The 15,646-nt window shown below is 59.8% G+C and overlaps 1 protein-coding gene across 1 annotated transcript in view; it reads left to right on the top strand.

The window, feature by feature from the left end:
* Positions 1-12,317: 12,317 nt before the first annotated feature.
* Positions 12,318-15,646, top strand: part of Sh3tc1 (SH3 domain and tetratricopeptide repeats 1) — a 35,548-nt gene continuing 32,219 nt past the window's right edge. Inside the window, exon 1 of the mRNA XM_070021778.1 lies at positions 12,318-12,400. The gene's annotated coding sequence lies outside the window, so the exon portion shown is untranslated. The remainder of the gene's footprint in view (positions 12,401-15,646) is intronic.

Raw genomic sequence — 15,646 nt, 5'->3', positions numbered from 1 at the left:
GCCTCTTGCCCTCCTTCTCTGGGCCTTAGTTTCCTCATCAGGTCACAATGCATGTACCTGAGAAATCACTGGTAACATCAATAGAACATTTCAAAGTTCTTGCCACTGTGTTGGAGCTCACCGAATAGTGGTTATGGCGATGCAGTCATTATTGAAGCAGACCAGAAAGCAGTGCGTCAGGGCCATGGCTATTCTCACACCTGTGCCCTTCACCATGCCCCCCCCCCCCCCCCCCGTGACAGGGATTCAAGGGAAAACAGATGGGAGCCATCACAGAAAAACGCTGCGGGCTGCTTTCCGAGCTGCCTGATGGGAAGGAGGTGTTTTGTCAGAGGCTTTCCGGAGACACGGGGCTATGGATGGCCTAACTGTGAGGCCTGGACTCTTCACTGTCCAGAGAAAGATCTGGGCCTCGGTGGAGCCTAGCCCTCCCTGCCCAGCTTAGCCCTGCCCCACTCGGGGCACCAGCCGTGTGGGGGCCTTCCAGTGATTATCATGTTTCCCAGGGGACTCCCAGCTCCTCCTGGGAATCTTTCCCAGACACAGGCCTCCTCGCCGCACAAGCCTGCCCCGCTGCTCCCGCTAGAGGCCCTGCTGCGTCCACCTCCCCCCCCCCCGCAGCCCCCCCTCCCCCGCGTCCTCAAGCAGGGCCACGGTCTCCTGGGCTGGCTTGGAGAGGGTGCTGCGGCAGGAGTGTGCCCCTAGATTCCAGTGGGGATGGTGCTGCAGGGGCCGGGGGAGGGGAGGGGAGTTCAGAGGGTGGCCCCGTGCTGAGCCAGCAGCCCGCTGTGTCCTGCCTGGGACATCCTGTGCCAAGGCCCCCACAGGTGCCAACACCATGCTCTTGGTTTTTCCGCCCTCTGGAGCCAGGAGCCAAGTGAACCTTGCTTCTGCCAGGCCCACCCAGTGTGGTGGTGTCATCGCGATGAGAGGGGGCTAGGAGAGGGAAGTGTGAGAGGAAGAGTATGAGCTGGGGGGGGGAGGGAGGGCGTGGCCCCCAGTGCTGGGCTGGCTGTGGGGGAGGAGGGCCTGGGGTGGTACGGTGGGGGAGGAGCCGGTTCCGTGGAGGGAGCAGAGGATGGCCATGAAGCTGTACCCAAGAGGACTGCTAGGGACCACACCAGCTAAAGCAGTCACAACAGGGCAGCTGTGTCCTTAGATTGTTCTGTGCCCTATCCCACAGGCTGGAAATGCCATTCCAGCGGATCCTACAGTCGCTATAGTATCACTACCCTCATCACCATTACCATCAACACTGCCGCCATCTCTACCACCATTACCATCACCACCACCATCAACATCACTACCACCATCTTTACCACCACCACCATCAACATCACTATCACCACCTTCACCACCACCATCCACATCACTACCACCATCAACATCACCACCACCATCAACATCACTATCACCACCTTCACCACCACCATCCACATCACTACCACCATCAACATCACCACCATCATCAACATCACTATCACCACCTTCACCACCACCTTCAACATCACCACCACCATCAACATCACTATCACCATCTTCACTACCACCATCATCATCATCATGCCCGTTTTAGTTTCTCCTGAGGCCTAGCAAACTGTCACACAATGAGGCATCTGGAATTGTGCCCCCTCCTAATCAATCAGTCCAGGGACTGAGCATAAAGTACCCAGACAAGAGGTAGTGCCCCGTAGTGCCAGTACAATATGCGGGGCCTCTTCTGGATGGCGGAGGCCTGGCCCCTGGGCTTTGTGTGGTATTCCTCCTTGGAGAAGCTGCCCCAGTACCCCGCTGGGTCCTGGCCCCTCTCTCCCTCCGGCCGTGTCTGTCATCCTGCGATCACCTTGTGTCTTGGTTTCTAGAGCACCCTGGGGCTCTCCGTGTCCATGGTGCTCTGGGGGTCCCTGTGGCACAGAGGGAGACCCGCTGGACAGGGGCATTTGTGTGGACCCCCCATTCTGCAGAGGAAAGAGGCCAGGCCTGTGTGAGCCCCCTTCAGGCACTGCAGAGCTCCCACACATTGCTTCTGTGGAGGCCCCCCCGGGGCCTGGACTAGAAAGGAGGTGTTTGCCCTGGAAACCTAGCTGTGCGGAAGCCCCGCGGGCAGCGGGCAGCGGTGCAGCAGCGCGGCCGCGGAGGCCCGGGCAGCGTCTCGAGCTGAGTGCCTGCCCGCTCGCTATGGGAGAGCCCGGGCACCCTCCGCTCCGTCCTCCGCTCCAAATGCAGCCCAGGAATTGATTTGCCTCTCAGTTAACGGAGAAAGAGATGAAATACGATTTCATTGTGGATTCTCTCCGACCGCTCAGTCACTTACAACCACGCCACGTGAAACCCACAGGGGAAAAAAACAGCTCGAGACTCACAGTTTGGAGCCTCGCTCCAAGGCGGGTCCGTGCACCTGCGGGTCACCTTTGGCTAACCCCAGTCCTGCAGATGGGCTGCCCAGGCCACAGGTGCGGGAGGGGATTGCGGAAGACGCGTGCATGATGGTCCCATCGAGTCATGTAAAAGAGTAGGCATTCTGGGAATGCCTCACACAGAACAAAGCGTGGACCAGGCTGAGCTGCTGTTACACTTGGGCCTGTGCAGTAGAAATAGGAGAAGGGAAGGAAGGAGAAAGGAGAGGGAGGAAGAATGCCAAGCTCTAAGGTTCCAAGGTGCTTGCATTTATCGAGCACCCACCGCACACCGGCCTCTGTGCTGGCATTTATCGAGCACCTACTCCTCACGCCGCATCCTTCTGCATGTACTGATTTCCCCTCGTGAGGACACAGCTTCGAGCAGCGCGTTGCGTGGCGCTCGCCCGCCACCGCGTCCTGACTGGGAGCCGTAGTTACGATGCTGTTTCCATGTCCACTTCTCAGATCCTCTGTGTCTGAATTGGGGAGGGGGGAGGCCCCGTTCAGACACAGCTGAGCTCGAGCCGGGGTCACAGACACCAAGAAAGGACTTTCCGGCCACACTGACAGCGCAGAGGCCCACGTACCTGGCCACGTCACCAGCCCACCTGATCTACGGAAAAGGCTGTGGGTGAGCGCCCCAGACCCTGCACAGCTGCAGGAAAGGGGTTCTGTCCAGGGGGAGGGGCAGAGGAGGTGGGGTCCTCAGCTCAGCCAGGAGATGCCCCATGGCGACCAGAGGGGACACGCTGTCTTTCTTTGGTTGTCAGCCTGGAGCTCGGGGTGGCCGGGTCAGGCTCGGGGTCCCCCCGGGTCTGGCTGTCAGGGAGAAGGTCTGACCCCCAGGCTGGGCCATGGGAACACATCCTGGCAGCGATATAACTCAGACTGGGGCACCGGGCGCATGTCTGGGAGGCGCCAGTGGAATCTGGCCTCAGGGCCTGGTTCGAGGTGGCCTTGTCTGTCTGGCTTCTTTCCTTGCTCAGGACAGTGTCCTGCTGCTCCAGGGAGCACAGTGGCCCTGGACAGTCCCTTTCTGCTGAACCCGTGTGGCGGCTGAGTGTGAAGTCCTGGCCTGGCGCTGTCCCAGGTCCTGCTGCCCTGCTCCCCTGCAGCCCTACTCCAGCAACACAAAGCTGGCTGTGTCCCGGCCCTTGTCCCAGCTCAAAGCCTTGAGGTCTCCACCCTGAGGAGAATTGCTGCTCTTTCCCGTGAGCTCAGCCTCCCCCTCCCCCAGCTGGAGAAGAGGTAGCGCTAGTGCTCTGGCGCCTGGAGTCCCAGGAGCTTCCCTCCCACAGACCAGCTCCACTTCCGCCGTCTCTGGGTCTGCTCTGCTTCCCTCTGGTCACCTGTCCCCTTGGCTCCACTCCTCACCTCCCAACCCATTTAATGAGAGCCAGAGACATCTGCTAAGTCCAGGAAAACCAGAAATGGGGCACGGGTGGCTCACACCTGTCATCCCAGCTACTTATGAGGCTGAGATCTGGAGGATCACAGTTCAAAGCCAGCCTGGGTAGGAAAGTCCATAACACCCTCATCTCCAATGACCCACCAAAAAACCGGAAGTGATGCTGCGGTTCAAAGTGGTAGAGGGCTAGCCTTGCATGAAAGAGCTCAGGGGGAGCATCCTGGGAGCCCTGAGTTCAGGCTCCAGGACAGACAGACAGACAGACAGACAGACAGACACACACACACACGCACACACATACACACACACACACACACACACACACACACACACACACACACACACACACACACACACACACACACACACACACACACACACACTGCTGCATTCCCACTTCCCTGGATTCTCGATTCTTGCTCATGGGAAATCACTGTTTCAAAGCTAACCTGTTTCTTTACTGCCCCCTGGTGGCAGAGGCCCTGCCTCCCTCTCCCTCTCTTTCCCTCTCTCTCTCTCTCTCTCTCTGTGTGTGTAAGAGAGAGCGAGAGAATTGACTTTACTACCAGTCCCTGGGGGAGCTAGTGATACCTGTTCACAAGGAGGCCAGAAGACACAGGTAGTCTGGCATCTGGAAGCTTCCCCAGGCCTTCCCCGCTTCTGTGCCGGCCCCTGAGTGCCCAGAGGACTGCGGCCTCTGTCCAGTGAGCGATGGGCGACCGAGGCCTCTGGCCCCCGGCAGGCCCAGCAGCCATGCCGCCTGCAGGCTGGGCACCGACATTCCCGTAGTAACCATCCTGCCATCCTGTCATCGGTCCTCTGCCTCTAGGCCTCAGAAACCTCGTCTGCAAAATGGGCAGCTCTCGCTGAGCAGGTGAGGCCCCCCACACCCGTGGTCTTCTGCCTCTCCAGCTCTGCCAAGTGGTACGCATCCCCTAACCTCCTGCCAGGGTCAACAGGAGGCCATGCCCCCCCCCGCCCCGGCTCGGGGCCTGGCCCCAAGGAGGGCAGCAGGAGCTCATGAAGAGCAGTTCTGGGGCACTGTGAGGGATTCCAGCATCACCCACACAGACCAGAGCCGACCAGGCCACGCCCGAGCCCAGCCAGCTCCACCATGGTCAGTGAGAACATCTGCGGGGTGGGCTTTTATGATTGCAAAGGTCATTGTATGGCCCAGTGTATGTGTTAAAACTCAGAGGGCTGGGAAGGTGGCTCAATGGTAGAGCGCTTGCCTTGCATGCATGAGGCCCTGGGTTCGATTCCTCAGCACCACATAAGCAAAAAAAAAAGAAAAAAGCCGGAAGTGGCGCTGTGGCTCAAGTGGTAGAGCTCTAACTTTGAGCTGAAGAGCTGAGGGACAGTGCCCAGGCCCAGAGTTCAGGCCCCACGACCGGACCCTAAATAAATAAATAAATAAATAAAACTCACTCAGAGAATTCATCTAGCATAGTAGTACCCTCCTATAGTCTGAGGCAGGAGGCTGAGGCAGGAGGATTGCTGGAGCCCAGGGGGTGAAGGCCAGCCTGGAAACATAGTGAGACCCGTTGCTAAAAATGTTAAATTGGCCAGTGCTGGAGGCTCACACCCAGCTACTCAGGAGCTGAAAGCTGAGGATCAGGGCTCGAAGCAGCCTGGGCAAGGATGTCCATGAGAGTCTTATCTCCAATTAACCACCCCAAAATCGGAAGTAGAGCTGTGGCTCAAAGTGGTAGAGTGTTAGCCGTGAGCAAAAGCACTCAGTGATAGTGCCCAGACCTGAGTTCAAGCCCCAGGATGGGCACAAAAAGAAAAAAAAGTATGGGCTAGGAAGGTGGCTCAGTGGTAGAGTGCTTGCCTAGCATATATGAAGCCCGGGGTTTTATTCCCCAGTACCACATACACAGGAGCGGCTGGAAATGGGACTGTGGCTCAAGAGGTAGAGTGTTGGCTTTGAGCAAAAGAAACTCAGGGACAGTGCCCAGGACTTGAGTTCAAGCCCCAGGACTAGGAAAAAAAAAGGAATTTTAAAAAAACTAACAAAACAAAAAGAGGCGTGAATTACATTTCACATACACCTGTCCCTGCCATGGGCTGTACTGCACACACATGGTTTGGAGTCACCTGTCCCCCTGTGCTGTTTGCTCTCCTGGAGTGTGGCCACAGACTCTGGAGTTGTTTCCGCTGTGTCTGATCTGATGGCCGCACCAGTCCTCCCTGAGTCCAGACCCGGCCCCAGGAGAAATTGTGGCATAGCAGATGCCCCACCCCGGGGCCAGGCGCAGCCAGCAAGTGGCAGAGCCAAGTGAGCCCCTGCCCCTGCGCGGGCCCCTGCCCCTGCCCCTGCGTGGGCCCCTGCCCCTGCGTGGGCCCCTGCCCCTGTCCCTGCGCGGGCCCCTGCCCCTGCCCCTGCCCCTGTCCCTGCACAGGCCCCTGCCCCTGCGCGGGCCCCTGCCCCTGTCCCTGCGCGGGCCCCTGCCCCTGTGCGGGCCCCTGTCCCTGCACAGGCCCCTGCCCCTGTCCCTGCACAGGCCCCTGCCCCTGTGTGGGCCCCTGCCCCTGCCCCTGCGCGGGCCCCTGCCCCTGTCCCTGCGCGGGCCCCTGTCCCTGTCCCTGCCCCTGCCCCTGCCCCTGCCCCTGTCCCTGTCCCTTCCCCTGTCCCTGCCCTTGCCCCTGTCCCTGTCCCTGTCCCTGCCCCTGCCCCTGCCCCTGCCCCTGTCCCTGCCCCTGCCCCTGCCCCTGCCCCTGTCCCTGCCCCTGCCCCTGTCCCTGCCCCTGCCCCTGTCCCTGTCCCTGCGCGGGCCCCTGTCCCTGCACAGGCCCCTGCCCCTGCGTGGGCCCCTGCCCCTGTCCCTGCGCGGGCCCCTGCCCCTGTCCCTGTCCCTGTCCCTGCCCCTGCCCCTGCCCCTGCCCCTGCCCCTGCCCCTGTCCCTGCGCGGGCCCCTGTCCCTGTCCCTGCCCCTGCCCCGTCCCTGTCCCTGCCCCAGTCCCTGCCCTGTCCCTGTCCCTGTCCCTGTCCCTGCCCCTGCCCCTGCCCCTGTCCCTGCGCAGGCCCCTTCCCCTGCACGGGCCCCTGTCCCTGTCCCTGCCCCTGCCTCTGCCCCTGTCCCTGCCCCTGTCCCTGTCCCTGCCCCTGTCCCTGTCCCTGCCCCGTCCCTGTCCCTGCCCCTGCCCCTGTCCCTGCGCAGGCCCCTTCCCCTGCACGGGCCCCTGTCCCTGCCCCTGCACGGGCCCCGGCCCCTGTGTCCTCTTTTGCCTCAGTCCTTCCTTGGGGGCAGGGCTCGGCCTGGTGCAGGGCAGAGGTGTTAAACCGATTTTCGCGGTATATGTGTGGGTACCGGGTGGGAGCCTCTGGCTGGGCGCGTTGGCGGGGCTGTGGCACCTCTGGAGGTTCGGTGGGGGGGGGCTGCGCTCGAGGCTGGTCCTGGGTGTGGGCCCATCAGCGGTGAGGTGTGGCAAGGTTGAACTCTGGCTCTAGAAAGCTCAGCCTGAGGGTGGTGCCAGGCAGCAGCTCCATGCCAGTGACCAAGCAGTCTCCATGCAGGTGACCCAGGCAGGGGCCCCAGCCTGCCAGCTGTCCCGGGGAGCAGGGGGCTGCGACACAGTCTGTGATGACCCTGGGACCCTCCTGAGCCTGCCTGGGGCTGCTCTCCTGCTCCGTCCTGGTCCTCAGACGTTCCCTGGGCTGAGAACACCTGCCGAGGTGTGTGGGCGGTGGGATCTGAGCCGGGCCTGGCGGCTGAGATCTCTGCTGCTGCCTTGTGTGCAGGGTGAGGGCTGGGCCTGGCTTCGACCTCATGCAGGACTGTCAAGTTGACATAACGAGGGGGTGACCCGGCCTCAGGACTGGTGGCGGGCGCTGCTGTGGGGCTGGGCACCGACCCGGCCGGCCCCTCTCACCAGCCCTGGCACCGGCCATTCTGCCTTGCACTGGTGACCAGATGGGGCAGCCCAGGGCAGCCTCAGGTTCAGGAGCACGGGCTGGGACGAGGCTGTGGCACCAGGACGGAGCCAGGGCAGCCCTGGCGCCGCTCTGGGAAGAAGGGCTCTTTGTAGGAAGCGCTCCACCGGTCTGCGTCCAGCTGCACAGGCACGCTGTCTTCTCGACTTCCGCTAGATGGCGGCAGTGGCCAGGGCCGACTGCTCCAGGCTGGGACCCAGGCAGAGACTGGACAGTGTCATGTCCCTTGGAAGACCTTTAGGAGGCGAGCCTGACTAGAAAAGGGGAGACGGAGGTGGCAGTGGGGAGAGGGGAACTTGCACAAGACCATCAGAGAGCCTGTGGGCTCTGGGGCGTGGGTACACAGGGGTTCACAGTGCAGGTGTGTGTGTGGGGGGGTGTTGCACCTGGCCCGTGAGGACACCTTGAAGCCTGCCCCCCCCCGCATCTGCATGGCCAGACAGGCCCCAGAAGTGAGGAGGCTGCTTCCTGTCTGAACTTGCACAGAAACACCTGAATTCAACCCCCAACCGTGTCCATCTAGCTTTTCCCCTCTAAAGAGTGTGTGTGCGTGTGTGCACACGCACTCTCGCAAGCCCGCGCTTGTGTGCAAATTCTGAGGCTTGAACTCAGGTCTGGGTGTTGTCTCTGAGCTTTGTGCTCCAGACTAGTGGTCTACCGCTTGAGCCACAGCTCCACTTCCGGCTTGTTGGTGGTTCACTGGGGATAAGAGTCTCAGGGAGGGCTGGGGATGTGGCTCAGTGGTGGAATGCTTGCCTAGCATGCATGAAGCCCTGGGTTCAATTCCTCAGTACCACATCAACAAAAAAGCTCAAAGTGGTGCTGTGGCTCAAGTGGTAGAGTGCTAACCTTGAGCAAAAAGAAGCTCAGGGACAGGCTCTGAGTTCAAGCCTCAGGACTGACCAAAAAAAAAAAAAAAAAAGGTCTCACGGACTTTCCTGCCTGGACTGCAATCTTCAGACTGCACTGCAATCTTCAGATCTCAGCCTCCGGCGTAGCTGGGATGCAGATGTTGGAAGCAGGACGAATGCACCTCACACAGGCACTGCCATTCATCGTCTGGCAAAACACAAAACTGCCCCAAGGAGAAAGAGCCCAAAGCTCAGGGCAGACCGCTGGCCAGCAGCGGGACTGGCTTGTTCCTCCTCTGCAGTGACAGAGACCAAGCTAAGGGTCAGCCAGGCCGCTGCCCCGGCACTGCTTCAACCATGCATTCCATTTTCTCTCCTGCCCCCACCTCCCACTCTATTTAAAACCAAGGCCAATGTCTGTACTCTCAAAAGCGGCAGAGAGTGTGCTGAAATCCTGTCTCCGCCGCTGCCGTGAGCTCTCCTTTCTCTGCCTTCACCTCCTCTCTTTATCTTCCATCTGTGGTGAGCGAGGGCGGCCCCTGGCGGGTGAAGCGCCTGGAGCGCGGCCGGGGTCTAGAAGCAGGGCTGCAGGGAGGGTCCTTCAGTGGTCTGCACGGTGGGGACCCCCGTCCTGGCCACACCGCCAGGGCAGGAGGTTCCTCTTCCCGCCACCTCCACGGCGATGTCCGCTGTTGTTTTCTTGACGGTTGTCAGTCTAACGGGGGCTCAGTGAAGTCTGACCGCATTCCCTCGATGGCTAAGGATATTGAACGCGACTCCGTGTGTCTGTTCACCCCTTGTGCTTCCTTGTTCTGGGAACTCTCCGTGCAGCCCATGCTCCTGCTCATTCCTTGGGTTATGGAAGGCTTGTTTCCCAGGCACAGGCAGGGCTTTGTCCCTCTGAGCGCTTAGGGTGTCCGGGATACTGCATTTAGGACCAAGGCTGAACTAAGGAGGGCACATTTGGCATTATTATTTTTTTTTCAGAAATATTTCTAAGCCAGTGCTGGAAAGAAAAAGTCAGTGGCGCATTTAGGGCCTAGGTGGTGTGTGATTTTTAGATCTGGGCTCCCTGGTGTTGGTCTTTGCCCACGAGCGTTCACACAGGAGTTGAACACGTGGAAAAGAGCACTCGCTGTAGCACTGGCCACGGACCCAGCTCATGGGGCTCACAGACCCCTGGGGCCCGGGGTCGGGGTGGGCCATCACTGCAGAGGGGGCGACGGGTCTCCTCTCCTTCCCAGGTTCCATGACAAAATCACAGGACCTCAAAACCCACAGATGGAAGGAGTTTCAGGTGTCTCGAGGCCAGGAGAGTCTGAGCAGGGATTCGCTTTACTAACACAGGACAGAGGAGAGGAAGATGGGAAACGAAGAAGGGAGAGGAAGCTGCTCTGCTCTCCACCCAGGAAATGGAAGTTAAGGATTCAAAACCTGCCGGCTGAGATCTAAGGATCAAAGTTCAAAGACAGCCCAGGCAAGAAAGTCCATAAAACTCTTATCTCTAATAACTACAAAAAAAAGTAAAAAGTAGAGCTGAGGCTCAAGTGTTAGAGTGCTAACCTTGAGCACAAAAGTTCAGGGGTAGCACCCAGGCCATGAGTTCAAGCCCCAGGGCTGGCACAAAAACAAACAAAAAAGCCAGTTCTATCTTTTGCTTTCTTACCACTAGACAATGGTTCTGGTAGCTAAGAGGAGGTTACTATTCTAAAACATGGAGATGTGACCTAGGCCCTCCTCAAACCCAGGGACAAGAGTTGACTTAATTTAAGACCCTGGGCCAGGCTTGCCCATCTGAGTCCTGTCTCCTGGAGTAGATGTGGTGGGAGGGGCACGGGTTTCGGGTTGTCTGTTTTTACTTCCTGCTGTTAATGTGTGAGTCTGGCTGTTTTACTATTTCTTCATTTTAATTTCCATGTCCCTTGTCTCACCTGTCTCAGAATTGGTCTGGAGGGTGCTGAGCTGCAGCCGGGCGGGGCTCTGCCCAGGTGTTAGGGTCTGCAGACAGCGTGAGGTGCAGCCCTTTCCCCAGAGCAGTCTGGGACTAGGAGAGCGGTTGTGCCTGTCCGGAGCCTGGCGTGGAAGGCCAGCTCCGGAGGGGATCCGTCCCAGGACCGGCTCTGCCAGGCCCCAGGCTCGGGCACAGAAGGGCTCCCCGTGTCTGTGGGACATGGCCCTGTGTGTGCTGGCCTGCCCATTTGGGGGACCCTGGGTGAGAGTTCCTCCCCAGGGAAGGCTGCCAGGCCCTGCCATGCTCCTGGAAGTGAGCACTGCTGGGCAGACCTGCCCGGGAAGGGGACATCTCGGTGGAAGCCACTGGGGACACAGCGAGCTGGGTGCCTGCCGGCCACTTCACCTGGTGAGCTTGGCCTAGAACTGAGCACTGTGAGCCCTGGGGCCTCCTCCCCTCCCCCCTCTTCCCCCAGCTGGCCCTGCCTGAGAGCAGGATCCACGGGAGAGCTGATCCAGGAGCCTGGGGGTTCAGGCCACCTTGCCTTGCCTTCCAGGGTGTCAGCTTGCTGAGCCCTTGATGAGGTCCTAGGGTGGGAAAGGTCACCGCTTCCCAGATTCCTGACCCTTCCCCCACCCCCACCCCCAGCTGCCTGGGTTTCGGAGGCTTGCCCCTGGGCCTGTGGTGGTGGTGGTTGTTGTTGTTTGTGAAAGCTCCACCCTAGACATTGAGTGTGACTTCACCGAGCACCACACAGCCTGGAGAATAAGAGCTCTGCAAACCAGGGCTGGACCTGGAGCAGGCCAGACACGAGAGGACACAGCCGGGCACAGGAGCATTGAGGGGAGGAAGGCCAGATCCAAGTGGGGGCCGTGACGCGGGACTGTGAGAGCAGATATCTGTGCACAGGGCACCAAGGGCAAATTTGGTACTTTCCTAAGTAAAATCAAAGAGTAACGCCAAACAGCTTGCATCTGTCATTCGTCCATCCACCCACCCACCCGTCCGTCCATCCATCATCCACTGCCCTAGGTAAGGAGGACTCAGGGGCTGCCCCTGCTTGGCCCAGGGTCCATTCAGCTTGGTTTGTGAGCTGGCTCTGTCCCCAGGCCAAGCACCACAGTCCTAATCAGAAGGACGCCTGATAAATCCCTGCTGCGAGTCTGGGGTGGGGAGGTATTGTTAAGGCCTGCACACTTATTAACTTGTCTATTCTCTACAAACACAGATAAGCCAAGAATCTGCTGCTCCTCTTTTTCAAAGAGGAGGTGGGGAGGGAAGGGAAGAAGGCTCGGAGTCCTTGGGAACTGTGTCCCTGGAGGTGGCCCCACTGTTGGTGTTGGGAGGTCCTTGAGAGCTGAGGGAACCCAGCTGTCCCCAGCCAGCTGTCCCCAGCCAGGTGTCCCCAGCCAGCCGCCAGGGAGGCCAAACTGTTAGAGGCGGGAGTCAGGTTATTTGTACCCTAGCTAAACGGCAGCCTGTGTCCCAAGGCCAGCCTCTCGCCATCTCAGTGTGCGGTCTCCGGCAGAGGTGCCCATTCTCGGGGGCCCCCAAAGCCAGACAGACCAGGCCCTGCCTGAGACCCCCCTCCCCGTTCTGAGCTCCCCTCCCCTCCCCCACACCTGCTTAGGAATGTGACTGACACAGCAGAGGCAGATAAGGAGGAGGAAGGTCACCGGGAGACCCGTCCAGCCGGGCAGGGCGGAGCCTGGGCTGGGGACTCCTGATTGGAGGCTGGCTGCAGCTCTGCTAACCTGTGGAGAGCAGAGAGAGCCAGCCGCAGCTGCCCTGGCAGGTGAGGTCCTGGGCCTCCCTTCCTCCCACCCTTCCGGGACAGCGGCCACCAGCAGGAAGGTAAGCTCCGGGCTCGGCTGGCTGGGCGGACCCCAGAGGGACCCGCATGCAAGGTCCAGGGTCAGCTACAAAGAGATGCCAGGTTTCGGGTTGCCCGATTTCCAGGAAGGGCTGTCTGGTGCTAGAAGTGGGTGGGGCTGATTTGTAGAGGTGGCAGATGTGTGTGTGTGTGTGTGTGTGTGTGTGTGTGTGTGTGTGTGTGTGTGTGTGTGTGTGTGTGTGTGTGTGTGTGTGTGTGTGTGTGTGTGTGTAAGTGTCCATGCTCTAGAATCCCAGAGCCCTGGGCTCAGCAGGCCCACATAGAAAGAGGGGCTGGAAGCTAGACACCGGGGCTCTGGTGGAGGCCTACCACTTTCTGCCTGGTGATCTTTGGACTAGTGACTCTGTTCGCCCGTGCCTCAGTGTCTCCCTTGTGCAGGGAGTGGGCTGTGGATTCGCCTGGAGCGCACAGGGCCCTCTGTGGCGTCTGGGCCGCGGCAGTGTGCAGTGAAAAGCCGGACCCCGGGCCCACGTACCGGGAGGGCTGAGGCTTCGGAGCAGCACTGGCTGCAGCGGGACCGAGGGCTGTTCCAGGCCTGCCTCAGTTCCTCTGGTTTGTAGGGCAGTAAGGAGAGTGCCGGGGTCTGCCCGAAGCCCCTGTGGCTGGCCTGGAGGGAGGTGTGTGTGGCGCAGGACCCCGGGGCTGACCCGTGGGCAGGCGCAGGGAGGTCAGGTGTCAGCATCGGTGGTACCCGCGTTGCCGGCTCTGTGGAGCAGATGCACTCCCACCTACCCGGCGTCCCTGTTAGGGCCTCGCGCCCCTGTGACGGGCTCACCAGGACCCTCCTTCTGCGTCCCCTCCTCCGGTGAAGAGGGCTGCCCTGTCCTAAGGGGTGTTTCTTTGGTGATGGTTGTGGGGTTTGAACTTGCGGCCTCATGGTCTCACTTGGTTCTCCACCCCCAGGCTGGAGTCACAGTCCCCTTCTGGGATTTTTTTGCTGGTTACTGGGAGATGAGAGTCTTAGGGACTTTTCTAGCTGGCTTTGAACCTAGATGATCAGATGTCAGCTACTTGATGAGCTTTGATTCTAGACTTGAACCACCAGCGCATGGCCAGATTATAGCTACATCTTTTTACCATAGTGGGGCTTGAACTCGGGGTTCACGCTTGCTGGGGCTGCTGCCCTTACCCCTAGGCCATACCTCCGGCCCCCTCCTAAGACCCTTAAAAAAAATGTGTACTGTGTGCTGTGATTCCCAGTGTCCTTTAATGCTTGGTGTGGGGCTGGGAAGGTGGCTCAGTGGTAGAGCACTTGCCTTGCATTCCTGAGGCCCTGGGTTCAATTCCTCAGCACCACATAAGCAGAAAAAGCCGGAAGTGGTGCTGTGGCTCAAGGGGTAGAGCGCTAGCCTTGAGCTGAAGAGCTGAGGGACAGCGTCCAGGCCCGGAGTTCAAGACCCACGACTGGCAAAAAAACAAAAAAAGAAATGCTTGGTGTCACAGCCCGCATTGCACACGAGGCTTCCTGGCCTTGCCCCTCCCCACGTGCCATCTTCCTTCTCAGATGGAGGGGAGGGCGAGGGAGGGAGAGGGTGCCGAGGGAGGGTGCCCTGCGGACGGTGCCTCTCTCCCAGTGTAGTGTGCTGTATCTCAGTGTGTTCCTGCTTCCTTGGCAGGGGGAAGGTGCTGGTTCAGGCCCGGGTGCTGCCCGGTGTGGAGCGGTGTGGGGTACCGATCTCACACACCCACACACCACCTCCCAGGTGCTGTTGGTGTCATGCACACCCTGCTGGCAGCTGATGGAGACTGCACGCCCAGATCAATGGGTGGGTGCAATCTTGGTCTCCTAGGCTCGGTGACCTGGTGACCTGGTGACCTGGTGACCTTCCCTGGCTCTGCTCCGCTGGGCTCTGGTGGCCTGTGCTCTCCGCAGCCAGCACAGGACCCGGCCGACGGAGGCCGGGCACTGCCAGCACCACCCAAGAGCTGACCGAGGGTCCCTTGTGCTCAGGGGAGAGGCGGCCCGGGGCGTGTTTGGAGGGTCTTTGTCCCCCTCTGGGGCGCTGTGCCACGCGTGGGAGTTGGGTGTGTTGCAGCCTGGCCCCCGATGCGGGCCCTGTCCTGCCTCTTGGTGGTCAGGGAGGGCTGGCGGTTGGCTGTGTAGATGCCCCTTCACCAGGGTACTGCCCCCCACCCCTAGGCCGCAGACCTCCCTGATTCCCTGTCCCCCCCTCCCGACCCCCTTCAAGGTTCTGCTGGACTGTCACTGCCTCTGGGGGCCTCCCTCCCTCACGTATCGCCCTGCCTCCTGCCCCTCCCTGCCCACAGCTGGCAGGAGGGTCTCGCCCGCCGGTGGATCGCCTGGCGAAGGTGTGGCCGGCCAGGACTCGGCTGCGAGTTACGTTGCTGTGGGAGGTGATGCCACCCACCCCTTGGGATCCAAGGCAGTGGTCACGGACGCGGGGAGGGTCCTTTGTGGAAAGCCTGTCTCCTCGCCACATCCATTCCAGGATCCCATCGCTTGTTTGTCAGTATTTGCTGTGTTCTTGGGTTACAATCTAAAGCTACTTTATTTCATCGCTCAAATTGTCGTGGGGCCTGAACTCTGGGCCTGGGCGCTGTCCCTCAGCTCTTCAGCTCAAGGCTAGCGCTCTACCACTTGAGCCACAGCGCCACTTCTGGTTTTTTCAGCGTATGTGGTGCTGAGGAAGGGAACCCAGGGCCTCATACATGCAAAGCAAGTGCTCTACCACTGAGCCACCTTCCCAGCCCTAACTCCTGGGTTTCTTTGCCATAGTACCATCATTTAGGGACCTATTTATCCATCCATCACCCTCTCTCTATCTCACTGTCTGTCCTTGTCCATCCATCATTCACCCATCTACCTACCCATCCATCTACCCATCCATCCATCTATCTATCCATCCATCCATCCATCCATCCCATCTACCCATCCATCCATCCATCCATCCATCCATCCCATCTACCCATCCATCCATCCATCCATCTATCCATCCATCCATCCATCCATCCATCCATCCATCCATCCCATCTACCCATCCATCCATCCCATCTACCCATCTATCTATCCATCATCCATCCATCCATCCATCCATGCATCATCCATCCACCCACCCACCCCTCCATCCATCTAGCTATCTATCATCTGCCTACCTCTCTGTGTCACTTCTTAGTTCCTGGCACCACAAGTGCTCCAGGTCTCCAGTGCATGTACGCTGCTTGCTCTGTCAGGGACTGTATTTAAC

The sequence above is a fragment of the Dipodomys merriami genome, unplaced genomic scaffold (assembly GCF_024711535.1).
Source record: "Dipodomys merriami isolate MVZ:Mamm:240054 unplaced genomic scaffold, mDipMer1.0.p SCAF_143, whole genome shotgun sequence".
Lineage (NCBI taxonomy): Eukaryota > Metazoa > Chordata > Mammalia > Rodentia > Heteromyidae > Dipodomys > Dipodomys merriami.
The sequence above is the reverse complement of the archived record's forward strand: the minus strand, read 5'-3'. Positions and strand labels throughout refer to the sequence as shown.